This window comes from Montipora foliosa, chromosome 12 (assembly GCF_036669935.1).
Source record: "Montipora foliosa isolate CH-2021 chromosome 12, ASM3666993v2, whole genome shotgun sequence".
NCBI classification, from domain to species: Eukaryota; Metazoa; Cnidaria; class Anthozoa; order Scleractinia; family Acroporidae; genus Montipora; species Montipora foliosa.
In genome coordinates, this window is record NC_090880.1 from 42,334,679 (window position 1) to 42,347,178 (window position 12,500).

General features: G+C 40.5%; 1 non-coding gene across 1 annotated transcript; it reads left to right on the forward strand.

Moving 5' to 3' along the window:
• The first annotated feature begins 9,059 nt into the window (after positions 1–9,059).
• Positions 9,060–9,187, forward strand: LOC137981255 (U11 spliceosomal RNA). The gene has a single exon (XR_011118586.1). It is a non-coding gene; the product is annotated as a U11 spliceosomal RNA (small nuclear RNA).
• The last annotated feature ends 3,313 nt before the right edge of the window (positions 9,188–12,500 follow it).

A 12,500-nucleotide genomic window follows, 5' to 3' on the forward strand; every position in this document is an offset into this window, starting at 1 on the left:
CTGAACCAGTTTAGATTAAAACAGTTATAATTAGTCCGGAAACCTACAAGTCAACATCAAGAACATGTCTCAGGCTTATGATAAACAGTTTGTTGATATCTATCCACCCTTGGTCTGTCTGACCATGATGCCATCTTGCAATATCCAAAATTGAAAAGTCCTCTTACCTCTAGTCGTCGTACTGTAAGGAGAAGAGACACTCGCCCAAGTAAGAAGATCGAGCTTGGTAGATATCGTTGTTAAATTGACTGGTCCATTTTGGATTCCATCGACAGGTGTGACGATAAACTACAGCTATTTCTCAATCTGGTCAAAACAGGCTTTGATACCATTATGCCTCTGAAAACTGTGAAATTAACTTCATGTAAACGACGCTCCATTGATTACCTCCGAGCTAAAAGAAGTTATCATTCTTAGACAAAAAGCCTTCGCTGAAAGGGATACAGAACTCTTTAAGCATTATCATAACATCGTTAACCGAGAAGGAAAATGTTGCTGAAGCAGATTTTACGCCGCTAAAGTCGAAAATCTGAAAGACAGCAAACCTAGTCAGTGGTGGAGTAATGTCAAGAAAATAGCAGGGATGGTTCCACCAACAGGAAATCAAGACCTTCGCCCCCAATTACACATTGACGGAATTGATGGAAAGTCCTTGAAAGACATTGCAAATTTAATAGAGGATGCTCTTCTTGAGCCGATGTCAAGCTACCAGCCAGTGAATTGCTCACCTCCCTTCGAAGTTGACTCAGAAGTTCCTCAACTTTCTGATGCTATCGTGTACTCAATGTTATTGAAGGTCAATCCATCTAAATCATCTGGTCCGGATGAAGTTCCGAATTGGATACTCAAAGACTACGCTGAAGTTGTCGCTATGCCTGTTCGCATGATCCTGAATAGCTCATATATTAAACAAGAACTTCCACCCATCTGGAAGCAAGCTAACGTTACTCCATTGCCCAAAGAGAGACCAGTGTGTCACGAAGGTATGTTGGCCCAGCTGTCTTAGAGATCGTGGGTCCAAACCAATTTGGTACCATACCTAAATCCTCTACAACTTAAGCTCTAATTTTCATGATTCATAAATGCTCAATGGCCACAGATTCAACCGGCGCTGCCGTAAGAATAGTACTACTGGACTATAGGAAAGCCTTTGATCTAACAGATCACCACATCCTTAATCAGAAAATATATAGTCTACGTATCCCACAAGAGGTAGCTCGCTGGGCGTGCAGGAAGAACGATTTAGCTGTTTCTTTTTTTAGAAAATGACTCAGAAAAAATACTAGAGCACTCTCAGTCGGCATTCAGGGTAAGCCGAGAACCATTGCTTTATCTTGAATTTCAAGAACAAACCCAATAAACAAAATGTCTATGGGATCAATTTAATTTATTTTAAAAATTCAACTTTTCTCAGTCTCAAACTGATAATTGTTGACACACTGATCGATGTCAGGAATGAAACATCAAGACATCACTTCCTAAAATCAGTTAAAATATAAGCACATAATCTTGCTCTCCGATGCGAACGTTCCATTCCGTTTCAGGGCACAGCAGCGAGCAAAGCATATTAACTCACTACAGCTCACAGCCAACTGTATAGCAAGTAAAAGGTGTCTCCAACACTATCTCAAACTGATTTGAGAATCAGCAACCACAGAGGAGACAAATTTCCATAATCAATATAAACGCTCCTTTCATTCAAAACTGGAATCGAACAGCCTACAGATTGTCCGCAACCGCAAGTTTTCCGAGCTGTCTGCGACACTACTTCAAACTTATCGCGCACCGGTGGCTCAGTTGGTTGAGCACCGGGCTGTCACGCGGGAGGTCGTGAGTTCAACTCCGGCCGGACCAACAACACTCAGGGTCTTTAAATGACTGAGGAGAAAGTGCTGCCTTTGTAACTACATCTGCAAAGGGTTAGACTTTCAAGTCTTCTCGGATAAGGACGATAAGCCGGAGGTCCCGTCTCACAGCCCTTTTAGCAAAGACGACGGCTACAGCAACGAAAACGTTAGTCCAAAATATACCTTAGCGCTATCGCAAGTATATCGCGATTAATCCGTCTTGTTCACATTGTACAATACAGGCGAACTATCCTGTAGATGGATGGGTACGAACGGTTTTAAAGTCAAAACTGAAAATGACTTTCTCATTATTATATGCTCACGTTGTCGACAAAACCTAAATTTTGGTGTTTTCACGTTGTTGTTTTGTGGAGTACGGCAAAGAAATGCACGGAAATTCGTGTTGCACGTGCATCACGAGCATTTTTCCTTTTTCAACCAATAATATTCTTGCTTTGTGGCGTTGCCGTACTCGTACCCGTCGTCTTCGCTAAAACTCCCTATTAACTCTGTGGGACGTTAAAAATCCCACACACTATTCGAAAAGAGTAGGACACAGAGTTCTAAGTGTTGTGGTCTGACCTTTCCAGCATGTGGTCGGCTTGGCAGGATTAGCTTCAGTGCTTGAAGGGCTTCTGTGTGAATGTGACCACAATTGTGTATAACAGCCATAAGTCAGGCTACTTGCCAAGTGCTGGTGTAATGTATACAGTTAATAAAGTATATAAAATATTAGGTACTGATTTGAGAATCACCAACCACAGAGGACACAAACTAACGTTCCTTTTATTCAAAACTCGAATCGAATGGCCTCCAGGTTGACTGCAACTGCAAGTTTTCCAAGTGAATTTGTTCAGCTCCTGCAATATTCGAGGCAACGTCCAAACTTTTCTGCTCACAGGACTGCTCTGATGACTGTCTCTACTTTTCCAGCATTTTCTTTACGATTTGTAGATTTCGCAGTTCAATTCTGCTTTCGTTGTAAGTTTTCATTCCACGAGAAGCAACCCTCGAGTCAAGTTTGACAGTGGCGAGATTTTCCTGGAGACCAATCACAATTCTTTGCTACGCATAGCAACCGATGAGATTGCTGCATTTTGTATAGACAATAGATTAAGTTATTAAATGGCTTTTTTCTTCCTCGCCAAAGAGGGCAAAGGCCAGCTTTCTTGTTATGTTCAAAGATTTTGAAATAAAAAAGCTATTAAATCTGTAGTAATTTGTTTTGTTATTATATAAAACAAATAGATTCCATGTTACCGTGCGTCTGTACAGTAATAGAATCAAAGATGACGTCAAATGTAGTAAGAACATCAGTGACAAACTCGGCTATCGCCTCGTGTGCCACTTTTTTGTTCTTACCCCATTTTGACGTCATCTGTGATCTATTACTGATTACTGAACAGACGTTCGGCAACATGGAATCTATTTGTTAAAGTGCTATTATGATCAAAAATCTTTTTTTTTTTTCTTCTTCAGATTTTGAAAGTGTGTTCGCTTAACACCTAACTGGCAAAATTTTGAGCTTTGAGTTTTATCCAAAGGCTGTTTATTTTGAGTGTAAGTTTTGGATTTCGCGGTCCGCCATTACTCACAATCAAAACTGACCGATTGGACCTCAGATGCTTGGATAACTTACTCACTTGCTTAAAATGCCGCAGCTTATTATATATGCAAAACTCGAGTTTAAATGCCTGAAAGCCCAAAACGCCAGTGGTGCATATTAATTCAACCGCGTACACACCCATTGCATTCTTGAATCCAGCTCTCTCGAGATCTTAAGGTTAGTAATGTCGGACCATTAAATAGGAAATTCCAGTTAAAATGAAAAGGTGTTTTTTTTTTTTTTAATCAAGGCTTAAAACTTCATGTTTAGTTAACATAGTTTTGAAATCCAAAGAAAAATAAGAATTGATTTTTTGATCACAGTAGCACTTTTGATAAGTGATAACTTCCGATCCTGAAACTAAAAATGCCAGGCCGACACTCAGTTAAGAACCTTTATTTTGCTCATCATTTTGTTTTTTTCAGTTGTTTTTGCGAGTAGTATAAATGATAGTAAAAGAAAAAACTGTAGTCTGCAGAAAAGCCAAAGCCAGGGCCTTAAGTTAACTATGTGGTTTTCGTATTGCATAATACTGGCTGAAGTTTACAGTCGACCTTACAACTTTAAGAAGTTTGTTTGACGACGTTTTCAGGCTCGAATCGCAAAAAAACACGAACGTTCAGCCTCAGCTCAGACCCTAAATTAAACGTTCTTATAAAAACGGAGTGTATATTCTGCCGTTAAAGCCCGTTTTCAGGTTGAATCCGTTTTAAGCTACAATTGGTGATCCTCATTTTACCTAGTCTGAATACTCACTCAGATGGATTAAAGAAACTTTTTTGGAGCCTAAATTTAGCCTATAGAAAAATTAGGGTCAGGCAGTAACCCATGACCCGGAGCCCACAACTCTACTGTGTTCGTGTAACGGCGTTTTCACCTACCGATTTATTTTTAGACTGAATTTCTCGTGAATGAGACTCCCACAGGAGCCCGATGACCAATTACAAGAAATTTAGCTGACGTCATAGGATCATCGAACCGGAACTGGCTTTGTTTTTTGACCTAATTCGCGGGAAGGGCTAGTCTAAAAATAAACCTACTTGTGAAAACGCCGTTTCACAGACGCTGTATGGAAGTTGCACGCTCCAGATGGGCTCCTGGGTCAGGTTAGGATTACTTTTGGTAATTATACATGGATATCAATTGACTCATATTATGCAAAAGTATATAAATAACGAAAAGAACTGTGTTAGGTTGAGCATGTTCGTCGTTGTAGTGTAGTGGTGAAGACACAGGACTACAGACTTGGAGGGTCCGAGTTCGAGTACAGGTAAGTACATAGTACAGTTCTTGTTCTTGTATAAGTGCATTATATATAAACCTATAAGATGATACCAAAGAATAATAATAATAAAATATTTGTATATGCATTTAACAAGTCATAATTTTACGAACACACACAAAACTGCAAACTCTCATCAATTTGCCTCATTTGAGGGTGAGTGAAGGAGTTCCTTTTCCTAGAGACCAATTTATGACTACCTTAAGCACTCGAGTCAAAATTCTTAGGCTACGTTTACACGGGTCCGGACAATTTTTTTGCACGGACGAATTTTGTACCTGGACCGCCTGTTTACATGGAACAGTGCAAATTGTGTTACAGATCGCAATGGTGTTTACATGGATCCGTGCAAATTTTGAGACCAGTCGCGGCATTTGTTACATCTCTGCTGTGATTGGTTAAGCTAATACTTTTAGCCAATCACGTTGTAGCTAAGTGCAGTACGCGGCAAATCGAACATGCCTTTCTGGAGTCCGTTTCTCGAAACTCGGGTGCGAAAATTTCCTCTGGATCTCAAGAAACGAGAGGGTTTAAGTCGTCAAACTTCATAGTTCTTCTGCTTCTTGTGGATCATATTGGGTTCCTGAGCACCCGAGGCTGATCAAAAGAAACAGAGTCCGAATACAGAACCCGGATCCTACAATAACTAACGGACTCCGTAATGTTAGCAAGGGTTAAGTGGACCCCGTTTCAAGTAGTACCCCGAAGGTGGATTTATAAAGAGAAACACTCGGCGCCCGATATTCTCACTCGAGCCCCTTATTGGACGAAGGCTTCCCCCCCTTCCCTTGCAAACAAACGGATTCCGAAACCAAACATCACAGCGGATGAAAGATCGGGCCCGAAATCGGCTGCGTTTAAACGTTTTCACTATCTCTGTTTTTTCTCCTTTGTATCGTTAGATCCACAAGGGATCATCTTGTTATCTTAAAAACATTTTAAAATAGCAGTTTTAATCAAGAAGTATCCTTTCAAGTCAACATAAAGTATGTAATTTGAATTAAGATTTTTTTTATCGTGGCTCATGACCTGTGGTATTTTAAGTCTATTTCAAATGTGTCTCAACTAAAATTTCGCGAAGAGACTACACCTCAGTCATCGCATGTTTTGGTAAGCAGCACGACTTTTGACAAGCAAAAATTTCTCCACATTTGTGCCTCAACAAAACTTTTTCGTAATCCCAAAACGCTTCAAATCAGAAAAACAATTGTTTATCCAAGAATCTGGATACTATTCTGGTCTAATAAGCAAACTTAAAGACCATAAAAACTTACCCGTTCCTCCATTTTTACCGGGCGCGAACTCACGTGTAGACCACTGATTACCCCGGGAAAACGTGTAGTTTTTACGGGAAGGACGCGGTCGCGTGATCATTTAATGAGTTCAAAATGGCGCTAGCCGTACCCGTGCGTGAAAATCGGGGTATCTTGAGGTGTCTAATGGCCATTTGCAGCAACGTGTACTGCAGTAGCCGAGTTAATCCGGCTAAAATAGCGATGCCCGACAGCTATCGCTCGTCTTCTCATATCTGTATCGTGCTTTTGTTACTTTCTTTTATGTTAAATTTGATTTTAAAAAGAGTAAAATGTAACTTAACAAATTGCGACCTTACAACATTCTTGCTTAGCAACCAAAAAACATAAGTAGATTCCAGGCCTTAACCGCGCTAACTGTGCAAAATCTTGTACGGTTCGGGTGTTTTCATGAGTCCGTACGCATATTGGAACCGTGCCGGCCAAAGAGTTGACCTGATTTTTTCAGGTCCCAAACTTGCACACTTAGCCGTTCAAAAATTTGTCCGGACCCGTGTAAACGGGGTCTTAACTAATTTTTCAATTCCATAATTAATCTTTATTTTATTTATAAACTCAGACAGAGTGAGGGAATTTTGATTTAATTTGATTGTTAACACATAGTACCTCCTGTAGAGGAGCGTGCTCACGATCATTTGATTAGCAGAGTTTTGAAAAATTCCAAGAACCACCTGTTGCATGGCTGGAAGAAAGCTGCTTTCATTTTGAGCATTGAACCAGTTTATGACCTGTTGCGTCAACGTTTTTGTGAACTCACAGCTCATAAAAGCATGGTTTATTGTGTCGGGTTCCCCTCAATGTAAACAATCGCTATCTGATTTAATTTATTACCATGCCTAAATAGCTCTTTCTTTGTCACCTCGATCCTGGGGAGAAGTTTATATTGGAATTCCTTTAGTTTGTTAAGTAACTTTGAAATCTTGCTAAAAATCGCCATCCACTCCTCTCTCTCTAATAAAATGAAATTTGTTGCTCCATTTCTCCGGATCTGTAGGTGGGGACTGGTGCTTTTTAACCAGGAAGGTGATGATAATACTCTTTGGCTTTGAATTTTTGGAACTCGATTTGGGATCTTCATCGAGTTTTAATGTTTTCCAACTTTCGCGAAATTCTGATGTCGAGTTTTGCCCTTGGTTGCGTGCTTTATAATTCAAAGAGGAGGGGACTGCATCAAGAATTTGGAAATATTCGAGGAAATTGATTTTTTCGTTGGTACTTTAATTGGAATTCTTTAAATTTATAGGTCAAGTATCGGCCATCCACATTTAAAAGATCTCGAATGGTGTAGACACCCTTGGTAGACCATTCCTTTAGAAAAACAGGTTTCCCCATTGACTAAAATAATTTGCCTATTGTTGAAAAATACGGGTTTCATCTCCTTTTTAGTTATACAATTTCTTAATTTCGTGAAAGGCAATGAGGTTGGGAGAAAAAGGTTGGGATGTGATTTAGATTCTTAACATCACAGCCAGTTGCATCGAAGCGGGAGATTGAGACCTCCCTGTTTATTAAAGAGGTGCTCTGGAATTGTTTTCTAGCTACCTTTTCCATTGAACAGAAGTCTCTGTATCCAGGCTAATCATGACCTTAACGATTTTATCACCAAATCTTTGTCAACTATGCGTAAGCCTGATATACACTAGTGGGTTTTATTTAATCCATCTTATTGTTCAATAGAAACCGGAATAACTTGTGTCTTTTTACCATAGAGATCGTTCCCTTGGGAGCATTTAAGATGGAAACGGAATATATTAACTTAGACAGCCCAAGTCATTGAATTATCACTACCTTGCCAAAGAACGTCAAACCTCTGGCTTTCCACATATCTAGGCTTCTTTGTAATTTTTATACTCCCAAATTGAAATTGAGCTGGTTGTAATATTTCTGATCGTAGGACACAAAGATTCCTAGAAATGTTGCCGGATTATCATTCCGCCAGCTGTGGTGTAGACTTGTTGTTGATCCATTTTCCTAACCACTCAGCCTTTGTTTTTTCTACATTTACTGCCAACCCAGAGAACTCGCCGAACGCACAAACTCATTACCAAGGCATTCGCTACTGATGTCTAAATAGCGCAAAACAAATTCGTAACGTCTGCAAATTTCAGAGCCAAAAATTCGGATACCTACAATCTCGGACAAACCTGTTGAGACAAAGCGACATTTTTGGTACTCCAACCACTTAGCCAAATGTTCCGCTTAAATGCCGCCCCTTACTCTCCCCCCAAACTCAATGTTGCCTTATCTTGGTCGGAGATATACTGTAGAACACAGGACAATACTCAGCAACATTGACTGAGGGGGGAGGGGAGTGGGAAGGGGAGAGGAAGTAGGGGTGTGTAAAAATGGAGTTGAATTTGTGTCACTGTCTCAAAAGTTTTGTCCGAGATTGTAGCTCTTGCTGCTGGAGATTGACGGATTTTGCTGGCCAATAATTTTGCTGCCAAGATATGCAAAAAAGGTGACAGTGGACAACCTTGTCTAACCTTCCTTGAGGGTTTACACCATTTAGTTGAAAAGCCATTGTTCAAAACTGCGCTTTGGACGTGCGAGTAGAAAAATCCGATCCACCTCCAAATACTCTCTCCAAAATTAAACTTTTAACGTTATGAAGGTATATCTATGACAAAATTCAATGATCAGTATTTGAAATAAAATCGTCCAAATCATGAATGCATCAATACAAAGCTGAATAGCAACAAGCCGATTCTGCAAAACGGCCATAACGCAAACATCCATAACGCAAATAGGCATCACGCAAATAGCCATATCGCGAATAGGCGACTTAAGTGTTGTGGGCGCACAATGTAAAGTGGGTGAGCGAGGTTCTTTAAGTTCATACCTATTACCTATTCCTGTCCTTTACGAGGTTAACTGCTTTCATGCTGCTGTAGAAAGACACAATTCTTTAACTTAAGGAGGCTGACCTATTGCCCATGCGCCCTACAAAATTTGTCCCACAATGAAAGCACACAGCCCTCCTTCAAATTGCACGTTCTACCCATATTTAATAAAAGGGCCTTTGCCGTCATTGGCACGTGAGATCTAATGGTCTTGCACGGAATCGCCATCAATAGATTTCGGAGGCATAATCTTTGGAAACCTGTGGCAGTTGGTAGCCGATTGCACCGACGCCCTAGAATATCAACGAAACTCGCGGAAATTCCTTTCTAATATCAGGCAGCACAACTAGACCAATAATAGACCTTATTCATAAATGGCGGTTACATTTATAATTCTTTTGTCCACGTGCAAATTAGCCTACCAAGCCTCATTTTAGAGCAAGAATTCTTTTCAATTCACTGTATGGTATCGAGGCTTGGTAGGCTAATTTGCACTTCGACAAAAGAATTATAAATTGGCCACCATTTATGAATAAGGTCTATAGTTACAATTAATGTTTTATTTATTATTAATTACTGGTAAAACAGGAAAAATCACGATTAAGACAGCCTAAATTTACAAGCTAACGGTATAAGAAAATTAACTAACCTAGATTAAGCCAACTTGCTAACCCTAATTAAGCGACTAAAGTTAAGTTACTCTTTAACGTACTCTTTACATTTTTACAAAGATCAGTTCTTCGTCATCCCTCGTGTTTCCGTTCTTGTCAGTCCAACCGGCTTCTGATCAAACACCCATCCGCAACCTCTTACAGCAAAACCAACGAACGTCGTCTTCTGTCTGTCCTCAAAACTTCCACTTTCATCGCTGAACTTTTCTTGGCCACCGCCGACGAAGGAGTTTCCTCTGGGAGTACCGTGGTCGGTCATGTTTTTTTACCCTTTCTTTAAACGTTCACTTTTCCACTTCGGCTTCTCTCCGGCCTCCTCTCTCCTTCTTTCGCTCTTTCTTCTCGTCCATATTCCTCTTACTGACTTTTTACCAACCAAAACCAACGCCGGTTTTTTTGGTTTTTCTGTTTTTATATACACATGCAGTTACATTTACATATAATTAACAACAATACTAACAAGATGGTATGAGATGATTACATGCTTACAAAAAAGGAAAATGTTCGTGGCCCGCACACATTTCGAGACTATTTTCTCTTTGTATAATGTGAATATAGGCAACCTCTACATTTTCGCTCGTCCACACTGAAACTGAAGCGTTTAAACCTATGAAAGCCGTTTGGAAACCGTTTTCAGGCGTTTCAGCGTTTAATTTAGTTTTAGTCTGTGTTCGAAAATGCATCAAAACGTTGATTTTTTAACGAAAATGGATTAATAGGGATATAGATACCCTTCAATTGACCACGGGAGGATACAGAAATTCCAGAAAACGGGGGCCGAAGAAATTGCAGCAAAAGGGCACCCCTTCCCCCGCCCCCCTCACATACCATCTAAGAAAAAATATTTGTATCCAGTCTTCCCCGTCATTTCACAAAATGGAAAAACGCCTGTTACATTTAACGTGTCGCTCGGATTTTTGAAAAGCAGTGATCTTATTATCATAATTTTTTATATTTGATATGCATTATACATCCAGTTTTTCAGACGTGATGTAGATCTATCAAGGCAAAACGTATTTGAAATAAGAAAAGTTCTGAAAGTGAACTAATCCTTATCTAAAGTAAAACCGCCACACTGTACCACTTGAAAGACGATTGGTTACAGAAGCTCTGTAAATACAGGGGGAAAAGGGGGGCTTTATTAATTCTGTAAAGTTAAATAGATCAGGGACGTTCAATTAAAGTACGTTTCTTCTTAAAGCAAAGAATAAATCTCTAAGATTAATTGTCGAATTATTTGCTGAGTTAAGATACATGTACAGTTGCAGCCGCTGCATTGATTGCTTAATACTTTCTTCGTTCATTTTGCTTTTTGACTAAAACTCAAGTAGGCGGTTTGCAGAGCCGAATATCCTGGGTTCTGTAGCGCAGTGCGACCATCGGCGGAGATAAAATGTGGCTAAATAAATTTAAAATTGCGTATATTGTAACCTACAGTTACCACTCGCCTGGTTTACGAGTGTGGATGGGATCGTTCTTTTGGCAACTCCTGCTTTCCTTTCTCTATTCCTTTACAAATCCTACCTTCACTGGTACAAATGTATGTAAGACACACTGTAGAACAGTCATTCGTTGCCGGCCTCCCTCGTCTTTTTACGGGAAAAAATGTGACGCCTGTAACATCTTTCAGTTTGTTTGTTTGAAGCTAGTTTAGAGTGGTTTTCAATTGAGTATCGAAAGTAATTAGCGAATTGCTTTGGTTTATGATTCACTCAATGATTGGTTCAAAGTTCTCGCGCCACTTTTTCAACCAATCAGAAGTGAAACCAAAACCAATCGAGGCTCGCGCGTGCACATTTTCCCGCGCTTTGCGTAGGCTACGTATAATTACTTCGAGTGTTGATTGGTTTACCGGATTGTTTCCGTTTATTTTGAGTGGCCAAAGTAATTACTTCGGTTTTGGTTTTACGACACTCGATTGAAACTCGCTCTATAAGGGCCGTTGATTCGAACAACGCTCGATAAATTTTTACTGGGCCTGTATGGCAAAACAGTCGGAAAATGGGTGGCATTTATTCGCTTTTCACGAGTGGATGCGCGCATGCGCAGGAACGAGTATCGTGATGTGGAAAAAGAGCGTTGAATTGTGTTAGCAAAATGAATCAATCAGCAAAGAGGAGCAGCCGGGTGACTTTGATCTTTTCTTACACAAAGCAGTTACACGAAGTCACGCATCACGTATCAGCAATAAAAATTTACGATACCTTCGAAAGATCCGCCATAAACATTTATCGGAGAGTGTTTGTTTTTTGCAGCCGTGTTAAAGCTGGCTTCGTTAAGCTAAAGTTCTGAAACTTTCCTGGAGAAGCTTTCCGCGTTGAACGCGCTACGAAACTATCATCGTGGCGATCGATGAGGAAAACTACTTCGTGTAAGAAAAGATCAGAGTCACCTGGCTGCTCCTCTTCGCTGATTGACCACAAAAAGTTTTGTGGCCAATCCGAAGCAGGGAATTCGAACGCCTCTGCTTCGGTAAGATTAAGTGCCCAGGGGCTCTTCCCGTTCTTGTAGTAAACTTTGACCACTAACATTTGTTCTAAGGAGTGAACAACAATGTGGCATTTGCTTGGCCGTCACATTCAACAATGTTGCACCATGGTGATGGTTTATTCGTTGCATCTGTTTTGCGCGTTACCACGTCAGTTCAAGCTTCAGAATGGTGAACGAGCCAAGTCTTGAATATCTGAGCGACGAAAGCTTGAGCATGCAATCTCTCTTCGAACAGATATCCCTTCTTGTGTTCATAGCTCTCGAGGGCATGGCACAAATGTATCTGCAGGATCTTTTGCCAGTCAAGACCCCGGGGCGCTACTCCCTACGCAGTGACGCCCTGGGTCTTCACAAGGTTCCTCGCACCTGCATGGTGCAAGACCTCTGGAGACCGCACATTTGCTGTTGCGGTTCCCAGATTCTGGAAGAGCCGTCCTCTTGCTATCAG